This window comes from Tamandua tetradactyla, chromosome 13 (assembly GCF_023851605.1).
Source record: "Tamandua tetradactyla isolate mTamTet1 chromosome 13, mTamTet1.pri, whole genome shotgun sequence".
Lineage (NCBI taxonomy): Eukaryota > Metazoa > Chordata > Mammalia > Pilosa > Myrmecophagidae > Tamandua > Tamandua tetradactyla.
Genome location: NC_135339.1, coordinates 85,862,573 through 85,886,750, shown reverse-complemented (window position 1 = coordinate 85,886,750; position 24,178 = coordinate 85,862,573). Strand labels below are relative to the sequence as shown.

Sequence of the window (24,178 nt, the reverse complement as noted above, 5' to 3'; positions counted from 1 at the left end):
GCTGCCTATTCAATACTCCGTGGAAAAGCTCTGCATTCAGGACACTCATTCAGTCATGCGCAGTGGCCCTAGAATGTTCTGGGGAGACACAGATGAGACCATGAATCTTGGGCCCATGGCCAAGGCTAGCACTGCCCAATAAAAATAGAATGAGAGCCACGTACGTACTATTAAATGTTCTAGTAGCCACATTAACAAATGAAGAGAAACAGGTGACATTACTTATAATAATAAATATTCTTTAATCCACTGTATCCAAGATATCATTTCAACATGTAATCTATATAAAAGTTGTTAATGAGATGTCTTCTATTCTCTTTTGCACATTTAGGATTCTGGAGTATATTTTATACTTACGGCACATCTTCAATTCAGACTAGCCACACGTAAGCGCTCAGCGGCCACACTGACCTAGGCAGTCCCCACCACTGCAGGCTTCAGAAATTTGCTCGGCAGCGCCAGGAGGTTGCTTTCTCTGCCCCCATCTCTTACAGTTCAGGAAATAAAGCTTAGAGAGGAGAAGGGACTGCCCAAGTTCACACAGCCACTTGGAGGGTGGGACTGGAACTCAGACCCTCCAGCGTCTTCTGCTCCCGCACCCCCACCTCCTCACCACTCACTCCCTGCAGGTGCAGCTGGGATTCTGGGGACCAAAGCTGAGGTCACTACCCAGGAGGTCACCACCCTGAGGACTGCGGATGCCAGCCAAGTGACCAGAGGAAAAGGCGTGAGCATCCAGTAGCCACCCAGCTGCCCCCTTCTGCCAGGGTCTTGATGAAGGTAGGGCTGTGTACTAATAGCCAACACTTCCTGAGTGCCAGAAACAAGCTAAACCACTTTTGTGCATGACCTCACCTCATCCACGCAACAACCCTGAGAGGAACTCGAGGACCAGATACATGGAGTAACTTGACCAGAGCCACACAGCTAGAAAATGCTGAAGATGGGTCGGAACTCACCACTATCTCATGCTGAGCCTAAGCTCCCAACCCTAAAGCACTCACCACTCTTCTCTTCTCAGAGCTCTTTCCCACAAAGACTCATCTCATCCTGACAATGCGGCACTGGGGCAGACACAGTTCCTCTTAAAGGTGAGGAGGCTGCAGCCAGTGTGATCACCAGCCTGCAAGATGGCACCCAATGGTTCTTGCCTCTGGGGATTTACATCTTTGTGTAGATCCAGTTGCCCCCAAATGGAATAGGGCTGCCCTGTGTGGCCACTAATACATGGCAGAAATGAGGACGCAACACTGGGTCATAAGAGTCACTGCTTTCCCTCTCGCTCTCTCTTGGGTCTGCCCTCTTGGGGAAGCCAGCCGCCATGTTGTGAGGAACTCAAGGAGCCCTATGAAGGGGACCACATGGCAAAGAACTGCAGGCTCCTCGTGACGGCCAGCACCAACTCACCAGGCCAGCCAGCGAGCTAACCTAGAAGCAATGACTGGAGTTCCACTAACTGCTTGGGCCAGAACCACCCAGCTGAGCCACTCCTGGAGTCTTGGCCCACAGAAACTGTTTGAAATAATAGTTTTTTGTGTGTCTTTAAGCCACTAAGTTTGGAGATGGTTTGTTATATGGCAATAGGTAACTAATACACAGGGAAAGACAAAGACACTTAGCCAAACTGACACTCATCTTGGAAGTCAAAAGTCTGAGTTAAGTCTACTCAGTATTGGAGCATCTGAGCTCTCATCTGGGGCTAGTCCCAACTGCCCCAGTCCAGCAGCCCTTATACACCATATGAGTCCCTCTCCTGCTCCTCTGTCTCTGGCTGGTGCTTCTTCCTTCTGACACTTGGAGCTCAATAGCTTTGTGACACGTCAACTTCTCCATGACCCTCAAGGAATTATGATTTGGCCCATCTCAAATCACAGGTCAGGGAAGGTAGAGAGATGGAAGCTGCTGCTGACTAGGAGAAAAACTGTGCATCTCATCACTCCAAATTATAAGAAAGTGAGCCTTCACCTCCAGAAAGCCCTTGTCTCTCCTGCCAATCTCTCTCCTGCAGATGCCTTTTCCCAATTGCTGCCAGGAAATCTCCCTCCTAAACTCACTCACCTCCTTCTCCTGTGGCCCACCCCTCATTCTCATGCAGCAGGTGTAAGAAACAGCCCCTTCCAGTGCACCATGGAAGTTCCAGGGCCCCAGGGCCATATGCATGACACAGGGAGGGCACAGCAAAGACAAATGGCCACCCCACCCACCCTCAAGTGTTCACTGTTTTAGAGGGACACTCAGTCTGTCATCTTACAGGCTGAGGATCAGCTTCCCATTTGCCTTCCCTCACTGCCTCCCAAAGGATGGGTTTGGGTGTGTCCGGTGGTTTTAAGCGGCCCTTGCCTTGGGTTTCTCAGTAGGTGCTCATTTCAACTCCTAGGACCTCCTGTCCCCGGCCGCTGAGGGACCAACTTAGGAGGTCTCCAAGCACAAGGAGATGGTGGAAACTGTGCCCGAAAATGGGTGCGCCTCAGAAATTCTCTCATCTCACAGGTGTGGACTTAGGTGTCACAGCCTGCCTGGAAGGATGGACCCCTCACTCCTGCATCCTCTCTTCCAGTAAGCATTTATCAAGAGCCCAGGAAGGCGGTCCAGGCACTGTGGTCACAGCTCTGAGGACACAGAGGTGGGTAGGGGAGTGGGCAAGGCACATCCTCCAGCTGGTTTGCTGCAAGGTATGGCATGGTAAGGCTGTGTGAGTTTTGTGCACACACTACACTAACCAAGTTTGTGGACACTTTTTGACTTTTTTGGCCCAAGCAGTGAATGAACTGTTTACACTTTTGTTCAGATAGTATTTTCCTCATTTTTTACATTTTCAACTAGTTTTTTTCTGAATCTATTCTCAACACTGAAGCCAGTGTGAGCTTTTCAGAGCCCAAGACTGAACTGTATCCTTCTCCTGGAGACAACCCGTTGCTTCTAGGGTGGACACAAAGCCCCATGTCATGGCGCTCAAGCCCCTAGAGCCCACTGTCTCATAGCAGCCTCACCTCCTACTCTCAGGCCCTGTGTGCCTTCTGTCAGGCCCTTGAACCTGCCCCAGGGCCTTTGATCAAGCTGCCCTTTCTCTCTTGGTCTGCCCTCCAAGTCCTTCATCTCTTCCTCAGGGAAGCCTCCCCCGTGGCCTTTCCCGGGCCTTCCTTATGTCACTTGTCTGCCATTTGCAGGAGATTGCACCCTTACTCCAACCGCAACTACTCACCTCATTCAGGTGGTAATTACTTATTCCACCTCCCCCAGGAGCCTCTGTGCTTTGCAGGGCCCGGTTGTGCCTGGTTTTGCTCATCATGGTGCCCGCAGCACCCTGCTCCGGCCCTGGTACATGAGAGCTGCTCGGTAAGAATTCTTAGATCAAAGAATGAATATTGCATGCCAGACCTAGCATCTGTGAATGAATTTCCTGCTGTCCCACACTCTGGCTGATTTCTGGAGGCATAAGTCTTCTCTCTCTCACCTTCAGTTTCCTTGTCTTTTAAGGGGAGCTATCAGTTCCTCCTCATGCCGAACAGGGTTATTTTGAGACTAACAGTCTTAAGCCAACAGGACACTTGAGGACAAGGACTCTGGCCTCTGAAAGACCAGGGTTTGGATCCCTATTTGGCCCCTCCGAGGTGTGTGGTGGGTATTCTGCAGGCATGCCTTCAAATTGTGTGTGGCACCTGAAATATTTGCATCCAAGCATGTAAGATGTTCCAAGTCCCACTTATTTGCTGATGCATCTCCAGGCAGCTTCATGAGTTCTTCCTGTCAGCATAGATTTGTGACTTTGAGGCCCTTATAGCATTGACATTTAAAACGTGTCTCCTCCTTTACAGAATGCCATGACCCCCACTTCTCAGATGAAGAGATCGAGGCTCAGAGAAGTGAACTGACTTGCCCAAGTTGACCCACCCAGAAAATTCCTTGCTGTGAAAGGGAGCTAGGAATCTCCACCAAGGTTGGGTGGCCAGGAGTCTATCTATAGCCTGGTGCCTGACACCCAGGAAGGCTCCAAAAATGGCAGGTGCTGCCAGCTGCTTGGGTTAGGGACAGAGCCTCTGAAGGAAAGTGGGTGCTTCTGCACCCCGCCGTACCAACCATGGCACTGGGCCAGGGAGTGTGCAGGAAATACTGGGCATGGATGTGTGCACACACGTGCACACATGCACACACACTCTTTCTCTTTCATTTACTGTCACTTGAAGACCTGCCCCCCTCTTTGAGTCATGTCCATCCTGGGCCACAAGTTAGTAGGCTGTGGTCCCATTCACCAGTGAACTACAATGTCTTGGCCCCAGCAGGGTCCCAGCAGCACCATGAGGGCCCTGCAGGCCTCAGCCCCGCCTTACCCCCCATGTACCTCGGTCACCATAGTGCCAGGTTGGGGACTGTTACAGATCCAGAGATCCAGATTGCTTATCAGCCCAGAGAACCTGGAACCTTCATCCTCCCTCCAGACTGGTTTGTCCTCTCCCGAGGTGCCCACCTGCAGAGAGAGGGACTAGTGGGCCAGGCGAGGGGAGAGGGCTCATGGAGTTTTCTGGAATCCCAGGACACCTTTCCTGGCAGCAGTCTCTGCTTGGCACATACCCAGACCCCATTTGAAGAGCAGGGAGAGTCAGAAGGCTCAGGGTGTCACATGGCAAAATCTACTGGAACAGTAACAGTTACAGATGAGAAAGGACAGGCTCCGCAGAGTGGACTGGCCTGGGAAGGGCCCCCACCGGCCCCCACCTCCGCACACTTCTGTCCAGGACACCAAGGGCTCGTGGGTTCTTTCAAAGGGTCACATGGAGACAAACTTCTACTCGACGTCATTTAGTCAGAATTAACCATGAACGGCCTCAGAAGATTGCCACTACTTTTACTGGCATTATGTCCCCCATTTTCCCATGCTTTTGTCACGGGCAAAGGAGAGAGGGATATGGGCACTCGGCAGCTTTAGCCACACAGATTATCCCGTCCATTTACTAAAGAGCAGGGCTGTCCTCAGCATCGCTGAGCCACGGAAAGTGATCGCAGCTCTGGAGGCATGCCTTTCCTGCATCCATCCTCCCCTGCTGGGTGCAAAGCTCTGCTTAAGCAAAGGTGCCTGTGCATCTGTGGGAAGGAGATTACGTGCCTAATGATTAAAAGCACCGTCTATGTTTACGATGCCTTTCCCTTTCAAGATTCACCTCATTGTTAATCCGACAGGTGTTCATTGGGAATCAGCCATGGGCCAACCCCGCGATGGGCCCTGGGCGTGCCGGCTGGCGTGACAGCTGCAATGAGTGCCCCTCTCCATGGGAGCGGAGGATCTCGGGCATTCTCAGAACAGGATCTTCAATCAGTAGCCACGGTGCAAGGAAGTTACTAAGATGGGGTCTGGGGAGTAAAGACGAGGTTCAGAGAAGGAGTCTGCAGTGGGGTAGCCCGGCTCACACCTGAAATCTTGCACCAGTTTGGGGAGTTGGAAGCAGCAGGGACCACAAGTCTTGTGGGGGAAAAACAGAGGGCAAGAGCATGGATGAAGTGGATGAGGGACAGGGCAAAACAGGTGCCAGGAGACAACCCAACAAACCATGTGAGCTCTGCCCACTGTTTAAGCCTCATCTTAGTTTTGGGCTGCTATGGGCTGACTTTTAAGTCAATGGACTGTCTTAAACATAAGGAATTTATTGGCTCATGGTTTCTGAGGCCAGAGGGCTGCTCTTACTGGGGTGGGTAGCATTCTGGTCGGCCACCAGTCCTTGGGGCTCCTTGGCTTTCCTGTCACAAGGTGATGTCCTCTCCTTTCTCTCCAGCTTCAGTTGCCTTCTGGCTTCCATTTCCTCCCTCTGTAAGGTCTCCGGTGAAAGGATGTAGACCCATCTGGATTCAGTTAGCTTCATCCTAACAAAAAATAAAATTTCCAAAAAGCTTTATTTGCACAGGGCTCACATCCACAGGAAGGGTACTAAGATAAAGACTGTGTTTGCAGGAGGGGCTACTTAACTCAGTCTTCCACACCCTTCACCTGCCCTGACCAAGATAGCAGAGGTTCTGTTCACAGCCCAGTCTTTACTAATCACTAAAAATCAGAAGAGGACAAAGAAAAGCTGACGCTTGCTGAGAGCCTCCTGGAAGCCAAGCACGGTGCTGAGAGCTCTTCATTGGTTTTCAGGTTTAGAAGGACAATAGCCCAAGGAGGCGACGGCTATTATCATTTACCAACAGGACAACTGCATCCAGGGAGGAAAATACACCTAAGTCTCACAGTGAGTAAAATGATTCATGAATTAGAAACTGTGTAAAAGAAAGTGTTTTCCTTTTATCTTCTTCTCCAAATAGGTAAGGCACCTACCAGAGGTGCAGTGGTGGCAGTTTCTGGAACCCTAAACCTTCTAATGTTTCCCACCCCACCCCCGCCCCCAGGTTTTCCGTCTTCACTGAGTTTTTGGTTGTCCGGTGGCTGTTACCTGAGACAGGGGGAGGGGATGGGAGAGAGCCCCAACCACCCTGCGGCTCTTCTTAAAGAAACCCAGCTCTTGCCCACTCCAGTGAGAGCTGGGAAATGTGGGCGTTGAAAGAAGACGGGCAATCCCTGGCACTGGCCCTGAGCTTCAAAACCTACAAGGCCGCTCAGACATGCTCTCAATTAGCCTAGAGGGCTCCTCATTCCACAGATGAAGAGCTGAGGCTCAGAGAGGCAAAGTGACTCTAGGAATTTCAGAGGGAGCAGCTATATAATTTGCAGGGCACAGCTCAAAATGAAAATATGGAGCCCCTTGTTCAAAATTATTAAGAATTTTGGGCGGTGCAGCGGTGGCTCCGTGGCAGAATTGCTAACCTGCCATGCCAGAGACCTGGGTTCGATTCCCAGAGAATTCCAAGCAGAGCATTGGACAGGCTGGGGCCCTTCAGGCAGGGGAGGAGAGCGTACCCATAAAGCCGGCCTGAGCAGTCAGCAGCTGAGCCAAGACTTCCAGGGGCTGGGGCCGGGGCTAGAGCACGCTCCAGCACCCCACAGCTGCCTCCCCTGCCCCAAATACAGCGTCCTTCCCGCGGCCTCCAGAGTGGGAGCAAGCCTCTGCAGGAGCCGCAGACAGCGCATGGGGCCGAGCCCGCCTCAGACTCCAGTGGGCCTGGCTCACCGATTGCATTAGCTGAATTCAATTGTGATCCTCCCCAATTACTATCCTTTTCTAGGAACAAGAGCCCCAAACTGAATTAGGAGCGGTGAACAGCCCATACTTTCATTCAGAAAAAAAAAAAAAGGAAGGAAAAACACAAAATTCGGTTTCACTCTGCAGTCCTGGACTGAGGCATCGAGGCCAGGGGTTCTGCCTTGCCTCTGCCTCTGCAACCTGCCATGCCACCAAGAGCCAGGACTTTTCCTCTTAGCTGTGGTTTCCTGAACTGTAACGTGGGAATAAAATACTATTTTCGGGTCTTTTACGAAAATTAAATGGGACTACACAATGGTACTTAAGCTGATGGGGAAAAAGCCACCAAAATCTTACATCCTCATGTTGAATTTCAGAGAAGTTCACAGTTATCTGAAATGCAACCTGAGAGTCCCTGGAAATGCCTGGAAGTCAAGCTAGCTTCTAAAATAAGGAATGTAAGAGCACAATGCAGTTAAAATAGTTTGTTGTTGTTGTTGTTGTTTATTTTGTGGGATTTCAAATCACTGTAATATGAATACATTGAATTAAAAGGCTTTGTTGAAATATTCAGACTTTTTAACTAACAAGCCAGAGGACCTATGCATTATTTTATTCTGCACTAGCATAAATATTTCATAAATTACATGCAATTATTAACAACATCAACACTAGCAAATTAATTACTGTCAATTCATATTAATAAAACTGCATTTTGTAATAAATAAAGTTAGTTTACTGCGCCCCAGCAGTCTCAGAGGTATTCTCATTTGTCAATTGTCCTCTACTTCAGGCTAAAACAAAAGTAATCAAATAACTAATTATTGTACTAAATGTATCACTGTTTATACATCAATGAAAACTCAGTTATTTATAACCCTTAGGACTGAGGATCCAAATCTGTGTTTATTGCTATGCCGAGAGGAATTCTCCAGCCCCCTCCTTTGCAGTCTCCACCCTCAGCCACCTGAGGAGAGCACCCAGGCCCACGTCTCAGTGCTGAGTCAGTGACTTAAGCAATGTTTGCAGAATCTCAGGGAGGCGAACCCCCGCTGGTGCTCAGTTGCACCATCTCTTGAATTCAGTGCCACATTGGCTGCCTCTACCATTTTTCATTCTTAAAGACAAAAACTGCCTTCTCCTTCACTAAGGGCTCTGGAGTGGTAACCTGAGATTGTAGCACTGTGACTCTGTTGCCGTGAGTCCATTGCCAAGTCGGGGGAGTCGGCTTACCAAACTGAAGTCAGAATATTAGCAGCTATTTACTACATGGAGACATTGGGCCCCTTGTGCATTGCGGGTGGGAATGTACAATGGCGCAGCCACTGTAGAAATCAATCGGGGGGTTCCTCAGAAAGTCAAATGTGGAATTATCACATGACTCAGCATTTCCAGTGTCTGGGACATACCCCAAAGAATTGAAACAAGGGACATAAACAGATACTTGAACCCCAATGTCCTAGAAGCAGTGGTCACAATGGACAAAAGGTGGAAACAATCCAAGGGTCCATCTACCAGTAAGTGGACAATTAAAAAGTAGTTGTCCATATAGTGGGATACTATGCAGTCATAAAAAGGGATGAAATTCAGATACGTGCTATAACAAGGATGAGCCATGAAGACATTATGCAAAGTAAGTGAAACCACACAGGTACCTTAAGATTCTACTTATATGAAATATCAGGAATAAGCAAATGCATAGAAACAGAAAGTAGATTAGAGGGTGTCAGGGACTGGGGGAAGGAGGATAGAGAGTTATTGCTTAATGGGTGCAAAGTTTCCATTTTGGGTGATGAAAAAGTTCATTGATGGTGTTGATAGTAACGTAACACTGTAAACGTATTTCTGTCACTGAACTGCACATTTTAAAATGGCTAAATAATTTTGTTATATATGTTACTACAAGAAATTTTTTTTAAGTTTTAAGAATGAACATAACAGCAACCAAAATTACCTATAGAGCCCTTTACAGATCAGATCACACTTTCATCTTTCATTTGATGCTCACAACAGTTTAGTGCATTTGTGGTTCCACGAGCCACAATGGAGAAACTGAGGCTCCCCAGGGTTACATGACACATCCAGGAGCACTCAGGAGGACGGAGGGCAGCCAAGACCAGACCCCAGCTCCTCCGACCTCCCCTCCCAGGAGTCTGTTGCACATCCCTCCCTCTCCCCTGGCTCCCTCCAGGTAGCGCTGTGCTCGCCAAGGTGCTGGCTTCCTCCCAGAGATGCCCAGGCGTGGCTGGTCAGAGCCCCATCAAGGATACCTGAGACCCAGCCAGTCCCACAGGGTCAGAGGCATCTTAAACCCTCAGTATTTAAACTCCAGCTAAAAAGAAAAAGGTATCAAGACCCATTTTCCCCCAAAGAAATACTTTGAATATTCTCTAATTTTGTGACTATATATATATAAATGCCGAAAGTGTATCCAATTAATCACAAAATACACCTTGTAGGCAAGGAGTTGCTGCCTCAATGCAGGATTTTTGGAAAATGACTTAGAGCCCATCTGGATTCATCAGGGGAATACGGGGTCCTGGGGGAGGCAGTACACTTGCCTGTGCCAGGAGAGTGCCCCCCAACCCCATGAGTTCCCAGGGTCATCCAAGCACCATGTTGCAAAGTTTCCCAGATTCGATCCTGGCAATTCTGACTCAGGAGGCCAGGGTGGAACCCAAGGATCCATTTTTAATGAATTTCATGCAATTCTGATGTGTTGCAACAAGGTTTGAGACTCTCTCTCTCTTGCAGAAAAGCTAATAATCATCATCATTATTCTGATAATAATAGCGAACACTCAGTGAGCTTTTCCTATGTGCCACACTCTAAGTGTCTTACAAGTGCCTCTCATGCCATCCCTCACCATACACTCTGTGTCAGGAAGTATCATTATGTTCAATCGGCAAGAAGAGAAATTGGGGCACACAGAGGTACTGTGACTTGCCCAAGGCCACACAGCTGGCAAATGGAAGCCTGAGTTGGAGGACACATGACAAGCAGTGAAGTCCAAAAATTGATCTAGGGGTTCGTGGAGTCAAGTGAGTTCAGAAAAGGGAAATTCACCTGCAGGGCAGCTCATTCTCCAGTTCTGTTCAGTGACTCAGTTCAAGTTTCAGTCTCTGCTCAATGGACCCCTCCCTGGGGAAAATGGTGTACTAAGACAGAGTCAGGAGATGAGAAGGGGGTGCAAAGGGAGGGCACACAGGGTGGTGCATGTGCTGGGGGATCTACAGGCCGGGCGAGAGGGAATGGACCTCTCCAAGCAGAATGGTCACCAAAGGTGTGTCTGAGACATGCCAGACAGGCCAATGGGCCCAGCATACAGTGGTCGGTGCTCCCTAATATTTGATGAATACACAAATGAGTGTGTGAATGAATTAATGGCAGGGGAGGTAAGAAAGGGAAAGGACTCTAGGCAGAGGAGCCTGTTTACACAGAGCCTCGGACACTGGAGAGCTCGAACCGTGGCTGGAATGGGCACACATCGAGGGAAGCGGCAGAAGGGACAATATTGTATTGTATTGTTACATACAATAACAAGAGCAGCTCACGTTAGTTAGCAGTCAAGTCGCAAGCTCTGAGCTAAACACTTTATATCTCACTTCATCCTCTAAGCTATTAGTAGTAGTAGTCATTTTATTGATGAGGGAACTGAGGCTCAGAGAAGTGAAGCAACTTGCCCAAGATTGCAGAGCTCATAAATGGTGGATACAGGGCTCCAACCTCCAGGGCGCCCCCTCTGGTCCGTGCTGGGATGTAGGGTTTACACTTCACTCTGTAGCCTACAAGGAGCTCTCACCAAGTGTTGAGCCAGGGACGTGTCTGGAACCCAGCCTGGGAAGACACTCCAGGAAGCAGTGACCCCAAGGGAACAGTTAAGTGACCCACATAGATACCCTAAAATAGAATTACCCCAGGCAGCAGTTTCTTAAAATAAAAACCCCAAAGGGAAGGGGGGCTTTTATTGCAGATGGATAACCCAAGGGAGAAAGACTCATCATTTTGGTAAATATTCCCCATTCCCAAAACATGGACAAATCAGCCCACATCACACAGGCTCTTCCCACTTACCCACTGCCATGGATTTCAAACAGGCAAACAAACAAAAAATGTATTAGCACATGCATCAGAAGCCACGGGAACACAGTCCGACTGAAGGAAATCTGCGTGCAGAATACTTGCCTAAACCACACAACCAGGTTAAGGTAAACCGAGTCCAGCCTAAAACACATGGGCTCTGACCCCATCCACAGCACTCTTTCCATCCCACCATACTGATTCTTCCTGAGAAATATTTCTTCTTCAGAAATAAAAACCATAGAGCAGAAGCAGACACACATATACACGCTATTCTTAATGTCTGTAAAAATAATTGAATCCAGGAAACCAGAGTTCAACATGGCATTGTCCTTAATTAATGATTTCTCCCCATATTTTTCTCTCTTCACATTTGCTTTTCAACAACAGGAAGAGTTAAGTAGAGTGTCTGAATTAACTCTGAATTTCTTGCCTTTTAATAGTTGGTGTCGCCACCTTCATGTGATTCGAATTTAGTTGCTTTGCATCTAATTGAAACATTGCACACAAAAAAGGTAATTTGACATCCAAAGGAGGAGTAGGGGGAGAGCAGAGGAAAGGGGGACATATTACTTAACTTTGTGATGATAATTATCTGAACACAAAGACGCTTACAAGAACATTCTACACTGGATATCATCCAGAAAAATTAAACCTATGTTGCTGCTTCAATACATCTGAATACTAGGAATTGGCAGAAAAACATCTATTCTATGAATAATAGCCTCTACAGTCCCTGAGGACAGCAGTACATGAATTAAATTAAAAAAAAAAAAGAAAGAAAGAAAGAAAGAACAAGAAAAGAAAGAAAAAGAAAAAATAGAGTCTCGAGCCTTTTCCAAAATGGTGCTAATGCACCGCTGAAACTTAATTTTATAATTTACTGGCAGTCAAGATGGCAGGAAATAAAATAATTTGCTATATTCTGCACAACAAACCCTGCTTTTCCTGGGAAGGGGTAATTATCCCCATGGAAAAAAAAAAGAAAGAAAAAATACGCCATCTCATATTAGGCTAAAGTCTCATCAAGAAGAGAAAAAGTGCCTCATTACACATAATTACCAGGGAATTAGAAACATCATTTAACTAAATGAGCGAATAATGCTCAGGATATTGAAGAAACTTGCCTGCACTTCTGCAAAGCACTCTAAGTCCCATTACAAAAATTGCCCCTCTTTAATGGAATAATTTTAGGCCTTGTCTGCCTTGCTTTAAAAATAAAGAGCCTCCGAGAGGCAGAAAGGCTGAAACTGCCATAAACAACTGTTGAAAGGGCCTGAAGAGAAGGCGCTGTCTCTCCTGGAGACCAAGATTCGGAATGACTCATAATCTACCATAATCATGAAAATTAAACCTGAGGACTCAAAAAAAAGGAGTACCCCCTTTTTAATTGTACTTCCTCAAGACTGTGATACACTTGTGAGAATATATTGGGGATAAGAGATGGAAGATTTTCAGGTTTGGGGACAGCTTTCCTGCTCCAATACAAAGGCAGTTACAGCCATAACTGCTTCTCATGAAAAAAGATTTTATCAAATTATAACGTACCTGCAGAATGATGTTTTTGGCAGCTTAATGCAATGATTTTCTAGCCATTCAAAAGCCTCCAGGCTCGGGGTAGAATGTCCTCCCCCTCTTCTCTTGGCTTTTAATATTTGTCAAGATTTAGGGGCAAAGTCGTGAAATGTAAAATACCGCCCCCACGCTCCTTCCACAACAGACTTTCCCCGCACTGGGTCCAGAAGGGGAAAGTGTTTTGGCCATGGTTGCCTCACCATAACCTCTTGACTCTGGAGTAAGTAAAATTCAGAAAGGGATTCGTATTGCTCATATGCTTAAGAAATGGCTGAAGAAGGGTCCAAAGAGGTCACTTTAAGGAAGAAACTAGAATCATGGAGGGGCTGCAGGACCATTCTGAGGGCCCTGCTCGGAGACCTAATAAGGTCCCAACCTCGAGTGCTACCAGATCCCTTCCCTGAGACGTGCCCAGCCAGAGCCGAAATAGTGCCAGTCCCTGAGCCACGGGCTTTAGCCATGATCACTTCGACCCCTCAGGTTACAGAGGAGGGAGCTTAGAGCAGCCCAAGGCCACAGACACATGGCCAGGGTCCCTTGCCAGGTAGGACAATATTCCTACTTTCCCTACCAGGCCTTCAGAGGCTTCAGGGAGACGTGTCCAAAGGCCTAGGAAGGCAGAGGACTAGCCCAGTCTCCACTATTTCCCACCCCAGGACCCCCACCTTCCACACCTACCATCTCCAAGCTTCCCAAGGACAGGTGTACCGGTGAGAGCACCCAAAGAGCCCCTACTTTGTCATGTTCTCTTACTGTCCTCCACATGTGCTGGACTAAGAAGGAATGCATTTGGACCATGAGACTTTCACGTTCTAGGGTTCTTAAAAAGTCAAATAATAATGAAAGACAATTGGTGGGTGTTCTTAGGGAAGACAACAGGTACACCTAAATAAAGCTCTAGAAAGATAAATCACATTTGGAATTGATAATGGACAAAGTGCTTTTGAAGTCCCCTTGCTGAACTGCGAGATTGAGTTCTGAACTGCTGAACTTTCCAGGTGACAGGAGAGATTGCAAAAAGAAAGTCAACCTTTTAGTAAAGGGACAATGTAAAAGGACACAGGTGTGGCAGCTACTGCTTATTTCATTCAAGGAAGGTGAGTCAGGTTACCTGATCACACAATAATAAGGGTGGGCCTGGAATCAGAACACAGATCCACCTGCTTCCAAAGTCCTTTCCTCAACCCCACAATGCTGCCTTCTCCAATAAGTACTAATAAGGAGTATTGATAATATTATTGATTTTAGTATTATCAATAGTATTGATAATACTACCATTCACCATCAAATATAGCCCCTCAAAATGTTTTTAAAAATGCTTTCACACCTGTTATCTCCAATGTGGTTGTCAGCCCAATCTCCATTTCATATCAAGACATGAAATAATCTGGGCAAAGTCATCTTGCCACCAGCGGCCAATATCCCTGACCGTGCAGTCAGACCAATGTCAGTGGTCCAGCAAACTCTGGGAGAAGATCCATCTGGCTGAAAATGTGCAAACATGACCCCATGGATTCATTTCATCAACTAAAGTTTCTCAGTGTAGCCAATACCAGGAGACATTAAATATTTGTAAAACTACTATTTTATCTTCTAATTGTCTTTAGTCAGATCATCTATCTTTATTTCATTAGGAAACCAAAAAATTTTAAATCACATGAGCTAACTAATCAAGATGACACAATAAGCTCACAGGTTGATTACCCTCTGTTCCTAACAAACACCACAATAATTACAGTCAAAATATAAGAGAAAACAAAAAAGACAGAGTCGGGCTCTAAAATGAGATAAACATTCTGTGGGCTTGAATAGCTGATCTCTGGGTCTGGAAGCAGAAAGCAACAGCAGGGAGTCTGAGTCCTGCTGGGTAAAGGGGAAGCACTAGGCAGGGAGAGGGCTTTTAAAAAAAAGAAAAATCAATAGTAATAACAAAGGACCAAAATTTAAAATCTCCACTCAAAATACGCCTGTAAATCAAAATTCCAAATCTCCCATCGGAATAAAAATTGAAACATGAATTTATCCCAAATGAAATTAATTTTATAATTCAGATTATCAAAAATTTTAAATATTTATTTTCAAAATATTCAGAAGAAAAAGAAGGCATAAATTCATTAAAGAACAATGTAAGAAATTATGTATCAAAAATAGGCAAATATGAACAAGGAGAGGTACATATGAAAAAAGACATGAGAAATCCTAGCAATGAAATTTACTAGATGGAAAATTACTAGATGGAAAAACTACTCAGCATGCAGAAAAAGTCATTAAATTGGAAGAGAGTACTAAGAAACTCATCCAGAACACAGTGTGATAAGAAAAAAAAAAATAAAGATATGAAGAGGCAATTGGGACACATGGAGGAGGAACTATAAAGCACCAACATTCATCAAGCAGGAGTACTGGAAGAAAATAACGGAAGGACTTGTGGGAAGCAACACTTAGAAATAATAGCATTTATTGAAAATCTTCAAGAATTGGAGATTTATATTTTATTTTAAGTATGAAGCAGCAATATATATATAGAGAGAGAGAGAGAGAGAGATACATAAAGCCACACCTAGACTCATCATATTGAAACTGCAGAATATAACAAAAAAAAATCTTAATAGCTCCTGCAGGGTAAAAAAAGTTAGACAATCTTTAAAGGACCCACAATGAGACACACATGCAGATGCTAAAAAGGTTAAGCTGAGGGAAGATTCACAGCATATAGAATTTTATATCCAGCTAAACTGTGTTTATTGAGAACTAAATAAGCACATTATCTGGAATAAAACGACATACTTAGATTCTCACAAAATAAACAACTAAAGGACATATTATGCCAAGAAGAGAAGGCAAAATGGTGGAGAAGGAAACTTTACAAATTGCTCCCTTCTCTAGAAAAATGAAAGAGCTAGAAAAAGAGACTGGGACTAAATAGGTGGTAACCCTGGAACCACAATGGATATTTAAAACAATGCAAGAGTGACAGGGAAAGCAAGAAGTTGCCTAAAGTTCAGCTTCTGTAAGTGAAAGCTCAAACCAGTGTTCAGTCCCCATTTTCAGCCCCACAATAGCAGCTGCAGAAATGGCTGCAGCTACAGCAAAGGGCCCAGATTCTACAAGCAGCCAGCTGGGACCAAAGGCTGACAAAGGAAACCTCCTCCTCTAAAAGTTGGAGTTGAGGGTCAAGGTCAGTCTGGGAAACCAAACACAGAAGCTGGCCTCAGTTTCTGTCCTCTGGGCCATAGTACTTCCAGCCTCCCACCAGCACCCACTTGGACATAAAGAGCAAGTATACCATCTTTGTGTTTTCATTTCCTTCTGCGTGTGGTGTTTCCTTGTCTGGGAGGTCCCTGAGGGCACAGCATAGACTCTAGCCTTGGTTTCAACTATCTCTACCAGGGCATCTGTCATCACACCAGAATCTACCAGGACTTGAAGACTTAGTACCCATTTTTGTTAGTTGGGTTTCTTCTTTCTTTTTCTTATTCTGTTTAGTCTTGTGGGTCCCTGAGGGCCCAAAACATATTATAGCCTCAGTTTCCCTCAGAAGCAGCATATTCAAGCCTGACATCATTATCTAGAGAAGATAAAAAGAGCCAGTGCACCTGTTTTTCTTTTTCTTTATTTTTTGTTCTTTTTTTCTTGCTCTGTTTTATATTTTGGGGTCTGGTGGACCCCTGAGGGAAAAGCAGGAATGCTGGTGTAGGTTTTGGCCTTGCAAGCAGCAGATTCTGGCTTCCACAACAAGAGACTTAGAGAGGCAGCGTACATCATTATTTTTCCTTGGTTGTTGTCTTGTGTTTTTTTTTTTCTTTGTGGGTGTTTTGTTTTGTCTATTTGTTAATATTTTTTTCTCTCTCTTTCCTTCCTTTTTTTCTTTTACTTTCTTTTTTGTTCTTAGCCTGATAGAATGAAGGCTGAGAGAACTAGATTTCTAGAGTGACCATAACATAATACTCATAATGTCCAGTTCTCATTAAAAAATTACAAAACTTTCAAGGAGCAGACTAATATGGCCCAGACCCAGAAATAAAAGAATCACCAGAAACTATTCTGGAGGAAGTACAGTCTCTGGGAGTCAAAGATCTTAGAGCAACTCTCATGAGTAGGATCAATGAATTAAAGGAAAGCATGGACGAAGAACTGAAGGAAATCAGGAAAGCAGTATATGAGCAAAATAAAAATTTCAATAATGAGAGAGGAATTATTATAGAGAAGAACCAAATGGAAAATCTGGAACTCAAAAAATATGATAACTGAAGTGAAAAATTAAATGAAGGGGTTCAAAAGCAGATTGGAGGAGGCAGAAGAAACGATAAACAAAGATATCTTTATTTTAACTTTATTCAAAAATGAAACAATTGAAATTTTCCAGGTTGAGAAGCAGAATGAAAAAAAAAAAAAATGAACAGAGCGTGAGGAGCCTGCGGGACATAATCAAGCATACCGATATATGTATCACTGGAATCCCAGAAGGAAACGAGAAAGAGAAAGGCCAGAAAAAATATTAAAAGTAATAATGACATTAAACTTTTCAAATCTAATGAAGATGTAAACACACAAATCCAAGATGCTCAATAAACTCCCAGCAGGATAAACTCAAACAGATCTACAACGAGACACATTATGATCAAACTGTTCAATGCCAAGGACAAAGACAGAATCTTAAAAGCAGCAAAAGAGAAGCAATGTGTCACAGATAAGGGATCCTTAATAAGGGTAGCTTCCAATTTCCCAACAGAAACCAAAGAAGCTAGAGAGCAAAGGAAGGATGCATTTGAATAATATACCTGACAAAGCTGTCCTTCAGAAACGAGGGAGAAATTAAGGCATTTCCAGACAAACAAAAACTGAGAGTTCATACCACTAGACTTGCCTTATAGTGAAAGCCAAAGGGAATCTTCCATGTTAAAGGAAAGGATACTACACAGTATCTCAACACTGGATGAAGAAATAAAGAACTCTGGTATAAGTAACAACGCATGTAAAAATAAAAGTATTACTTCATTTTTCATGTGTAATGCTATCTTTTACTTCTTATAAGGCTTGAAATTCAAATGCATAAAAAACAGGAGTAATTTATTGTCACTGGGCACACAATGCATAAAACACACAATGCACACAATGCATATGTGACAAGAACAACATAAAAGGGAGGGATGAAGGGATATAGGTGCTGTGTATGTGTAGGCTATTGAAGTAACTTAGAATCAACACAAACTAAACTGTAATAGATTTAGTATGCTAAATGTAATTCTCTTGGCAACCATAAAGAAAATATTTTTAAATCCACATAAAAGGAAAGGATAAGTGATTCAAAATGGCTCATCTAAACAAAGAAGGCAATGATTGAGGAAAGGAGCATCAAAAAAGGTACAAGACTTACAAAAAGACAATTAGCATAACGACAGAAGTAAATCTTGCCATATCAGTAATTTTCTTAAATATTAAGGATTAAATTCTCCCATCAAAAGCAAAAATTGGCAGAATGACTCAACTATATGCTGTGTACAAGAGACCTATCTTAGATCTGTAGATAGAAACAAGTTGAAAGAGAAAGTATGGGAAAAAATATTTCATGCAAATAAGTATCAAAAGAATGGGAGGGTGGCTATATTAAATTAATATCAAACAAAAAAGACTTTAAGTCAAAAATTGCTATGAGACAAAGAAAGACACTATCAATAAAAGGTTCCATTCAACAAGGTTTTACAATTATAAATATATATACACCTAACAGCAGAGCACCAAAATATATGAAAAACATTTATAGAAATGAAGAGAGAAACAGACAGTTCTATGGTAATAGTTGGAGATTTCAATGCAACATTTTCAAAACTGGAAAGGACATCTAAACAGAAGATTAATAAAGAAATAGAGGATATGAACAACACTAAAAACCAATTAGGGTGGGCCATGGTGGCTCAGTGGCAGAGTTCTCGCCTGCCATGCCGGAGACTTGGGTTTGATTCCCGGAGCCTGCCTGTGAAAAAAAATTAGATCTAACTGACATATATAAAACACTTCACCCAACAACAACAAGATATATATTCTTCTCAAGTGTACACAGATTGTTCTCTGGGATAGGCGATATGCTAGGGCATAGAGAAAAGTCTAAATAAATATTAAAATATTGAATTTCATACAAAGTAACCTCTCTGAACACAATGAAATGAAGCTAGAAATTACCAGCTGAAGGAAAACTGGAAAATGTACAAATACATGGAAATAGCACACTCTTAAACAATCAATGGGTTAAAGGAAAAATTATGAAAGTAATTAGAAAATATTAGAGACAAATGAAGACAAAGATACAGCATACCAACACTTATGAGATACAGTGAAGGCAGTGCTCAGAGAGAAATTTATAGCTTTGAATGCTTATACTAAAAAGAGGAAAGAACTCAAATTAATAACCTAACTTTACATCTTGAAGAATTAAAAAGAGCAAAGTAAGCCTAAAATCAGCAGAAGAAATAACTAGAGAGAAGATAAATGAAATAGAGAGTAGAAAAACAATGAAGAGAACAAATAAACAAAAAAGTCTGTGCTTTGAAAAAATCGATAAAATTGACAAACCTTTAACTAGGCTTACAAAGTAGAAAGAGAAAAGAAACAAATCATGATCTCACGACTGATCTTTCAGAAATCAGGATTATAAGAGAATATTATGAACAATTACAGCCAACAAACTAGATAATTTAGAGGAGAAATGAAAAATTTCTACAAACCCCAAATTAGCTCAAGAAGAAATAGAAAACATCAACAAATCTGTAACAAATACAGAGATGTAATCAATAATAAAAAACCTTGCACCAAAGAAAAGTCCAGGACCAGACGGCTTCATTGATGAATTCTACCAAACATTTAAAGAGAAATTGATACCAAAACTTCTCAAATTCTTTCAAAGAATTCAAGAGGACAGAGCATTTCCGAATTCATTCTATGAGACCAGCATTACTCTAATACCAAAGCCTGGTAAATATACCATAAGAACAGAGAACTACAGACAAATCTCCCTTTTGAATGTAGATATAAAAGTCCTTAACAAAATAGTAGCAAACCACATCTAATAGCATATTAAAAAGATTATACACTGTGAAGAAGTGGGATTCATCACAGGAATGCAAAGGTGGTTCAACATAGAAAAATCAATGTAATACACTATACAAGTAGAATGAAGCAAAAAAAAAAAAAAAATACATCATTACCTGAAAATAGATGCTGAAAAGTCATTTGAAAAATCCAACACTTTGTCTTGATAAAAACACTCAGAAAAGTAGAAATAGAAGAGAACTGTCTCAATGTTATAAAAGCCACTTTTTAAAATCCATAACTAACATGAATCCCATACTGAAAACTACATAACACTGCTGAACGAAATTAGCGAAATACCCAATGGTGAAACACTTAAAGCTTTTCCCCTCAGATCAGGAATGATGCGAGGATGCTCGCTCTCACCACTGCTATTCAACATTGTAGTGGAAGTTCTAGCCAGAGCATTTATGCAAAAAAAAGAAATGAAAGGTATTCAAATTGGAAGGGAAGAAGTTAACCTATCTCTATTTATAGAAACATGATGGTATATACAGAAAACCCAAAGGAATCCACAAGAAAACTATTAGACCAAATAAATAAATTCAACAAAGTGACAGGGTACAAGATGAACACATAAAAGCAACTGTATTCCTAAAAACTAGCAATGAAAATCTGAAGAGGAAATATTTAAAAATTTCATTTACAATGGCTTTTAAAAAATAAAATTTGTAGGAATAACTAAGGATACAAAAACTCCATTTATCATAGCATCTAAAGGAATAAAATACTTAGGAATAATTAAGGATACAAAAGGCTGATATACTGAAAACTACATAACATTGCTGAAAGAAATTAGCGAAAACCTAAATAAATGGAAAGACATTCCATGTCCTTGGTTTGGAAGAGTTAACATCGTTAATATGACAATATCACCCAAAGTAATACACATATTCAATGCAATCCCTATTAAAATTCCAGCAGTCTTTTTTGCAGAAATGGAAAAACCAATTCTCAAATTTATATGGAACTATAAGGGATCAATTATTGACATGTGCATTTTTAGGTTTCCAAACATCATTCAGGCTACTTTTTTATTGTTGCTTTATAACTTAATGATGTTATAGTCAGAGGGCAAGTAGTGTGAATGATATCAATTTTTGTGATTTGTTTCCCTTTGTGACATTATTTATTTTTATTTTTATAAATGACTCATGGACTCTCAATGAAAAAAAGGGAATGTAAAAGAGGGAATCTCAATAGAAATCATTAAATATGTGGAAACAAACTCCTTTATAGTACTTCATATTAAAATTGTGGGATGTAGCAAAGAATGCACTTAGAAGCAAATACGTAGGGTGCACAAGCAGTACAGTGGTAAACGCTCACCTTCCATGTGGGAGACCCAGGTTCGATTCCTGGACCATGCACCAGAAAAAAAAAAAAGGAAGAAAACCATATAGCTTTATATGCTTTTAATTTAAAATGAGAGTGAGAATTAGTAAGTTTTGTGTTCAACTCAAAAAGCAAATAAAAGAACTAAAGAATAAACCTAAAGAAGAAGGAAAAATTAATTAAATAAAAAAGCAGCAGAGAGAAGAACAACAAAAGCAAAAACACATTCTTTGGTAGGAAGGGATTAATAAAACAGACAATCCTCTAGCCAGATGGATCAGGAAAATAATCAGTCTTAGGAGAAATAAAGGAAATAAACAGATATAGTAAAGATTTTTAGATTATAAGAAAATACTGCAAACAAATGAGAAAACTTACATGAAATTAGTAGCTTTTAATAGTCAAAAATACTGCAAACAAATGAGAAAACTTACATGAAATAGTAGCTTTTTTTTTTAATTAATTAACGGAAAAAAAAGAAATTAACCCAACATTTAGAAATCATACCATTCTACATATGCAATCAGTAATTCTTAACATCATCACATAGATGCATGATCATCGTTTCTTAGTACATTTGCATCGGTTTAGAGGAACTAGCAAAACAACAGAAAAAGATATAGAATGTTAATATAGAGAAAAGAAATAAAAGTAATAATAATAGTAAAAAAAAAAAAACCTATAGCTCAGATGCAGCTTCATTCAGTGTTTTAACATGATTACTTTACAATTAAGTATTATTGTGCTGTCCATTTTTGAGTTTTTGTATCTAGTCCTGTTGCACAGTCTGTATCCCTTCAGCTCCAATTACCCATTATCTTACCCTGTTTCTAACTCCTGCTGGACTCTGTTACCAATGACATATTCCAAGTTTATTCTCGAATGTCCGTTAGTAGCTTTTATTTTAATACATATATGTCTAAAAATTCACTCAAGAAGTAGAAAACTGCAATAAAAAAATCGAACTGCTAATCAAGTTTCCCCACCACACTTAACACTTTAAACCTACAAGGTCCAGTTGATTTTCTAGGCAGGTTTTACCAGACCTTCAAGAAACATACATTCCCAGTTTCAGAGACTAGAAAAAGAGGGAATGCTTCCCCATATGTTTCAAGGAGTAGGCATAAACTGGATACTAAAACCAAACAGGTCTGTCTATACAGGAAAAGAAAATTACAGAGCACACAGGGCTCCCCAGTCAGAGCAGCTCTGAGTGGGGAGCTTCGTCCTGGGCCAGGAGAACATCAGAACCCACTTTCCTTCCCAGCAGCTGCTGGTTCCAGCTCCAGGTGAGAGAGGTCACCTCCTACCAGTTTCGTGACACCTTCAAGTGGCTATCTAGCAAGCATCAGAAGGGAGCATTTTATTTGTTTGTTTGCCTCTGCAGTGCTTGGTGGGTGTGAAATCAGCTGAACCCTAGTCATAAAACCCCAACCTCAGGGCTAATGCATACCCCAGAGGGAACCGACAGAAGCACTGGAAGCATTTTCAGAGTCGGGTTCCTCTTTTCTTTACCAGAGGTAATGAGTTTAAAACCCAATTTATGTTTTAAAAGAGACTGGGGTGGAGGTTAGAGGAATGTAGTTATGCATTGCCTGAAATAAAAGTCTTTCAGATTGGGAAAAGAATATTAGATTTAATGAGTTCCCTGAGAGGCCAAAACTAGAAAATAACTTTTTTAAAAAAGGAAAAATAAATAGGAATTTTAAAAAATTTTTTAACTTTTTTTATTGTGAAATATAGCATATATATAAAGAAAAAAGCAATCATTTTCAAAGTACATTTTTTTAAAACATAACATACAAATACGAACATTCATACCATATGATCATTCCACTCTTGGTACATAATCAATAACTCACAATATCATCACATAGTTGCACATTCATCACCATGATCATTTCTTAGAACATTTGCATCAATTCAGAAAAAGAAATAAAAAGGAAAAAAAATTCATACATACCATACGCCTTACCCCCCCCCCATTGACTGCTAGTATTTCCATCTACCCAATATACTTTAGCCTTTGCTTCCCCTACTTTTTTTCTATACCCCTTACCACTCCTTTTCATTGATCATTAGCAATAAATAGGAATTTGTGTTCATTTTTATCAGAGACCACCTTCAAATAGGAAGAAAAAAAAAGCTATATAATAATAGCTTATTTGCTGGAGCTGAACTCAGGCACTTGCCTTGGCACTTTACACACATTTTTATTTAATCCTCCTGACAACCATTTTTATAGATAAGGAAGTTGAAGCCCAGGGAACTTGCCCAGGATCATGCCCTGAGTCACGGGCAAAGCCAAGATTTTAGCCATTGGCTGACTGATTTGCAATTTTCCATTCTGTAAGTCATAAGACTTAAAGATTTTTTCTACTGTTTCTTCCTTATGAAACTTAAGTTCAAACCCTGTTTTATTCACCAAGCCACCTCCCACACACTTCAGAAAATAGGGGACTTCACTGAAAAGGATCTCATTCAGACATACTAAAATTTTCCTATGAACTCATGACTCCCTAGTTAGCAATGAAGCTGTTTTCCCAGTGGAGACCATGGATAGCACGTGTCCAACTGGTCCCCTTTGGACTGTGGCACACATTAAAGGCTGAAGGTGAAGAACTGGACCATCCTGCAAACTCACAAGACAATTGGGTACGGTCTGTACCTCCATAAATAAAGTTCCTAATTTTAAAATAGCATACAGCTGGTAACTAATAGTCAATTGGTTTTTAACTACATAGTAGAAGAGGAAAAAATGGCCTACAAATGAGCCTGTAGGATGGCAAACCAAAGACCCTAACAAAGCTAGGGATGCAAGAAATGCTACAGAAGAAACAGTGTAGATACCATTGCAAAAAATATCTAGACCAAAAACCTCAATGGAGCAAGATTCCTTTCTTAGGGCCCCAAGGTCTCTGATGCTCTATATATGCCTCTGTTTGCTTCACCTTGACTTACTGATTCTCTTGCACATGGTCCAGGGGGGCAGCTCC

At 42.2% G+C, this 24,178-nt stretch overlaps 1 long non-coding RNA gene across 3 annotated transcripts in view; it reads left to right on the top strand.

The window, feature by feature from the left end:
• Positions 1-8,604: 8,604 nt before the first annotated feature.
• The window catches only part of LOC143654411 (uncharacterized), a 25,075-nt gene continuing 9,501 nt past the window's right edge, over positions 8,605-24,178 (top strand). For all 3 annotated transcript variants that reach the window (XR_013161799.1, XR_013161797.1, XR_013161798.1), the window contains exon 1: positions 8,605-8,739. This is a non-coding gene — a long non-coding RNA (uncharacterized LOC143654411). The remainder of the gene's footprint in view (positions 8,740-24,178) is intronic.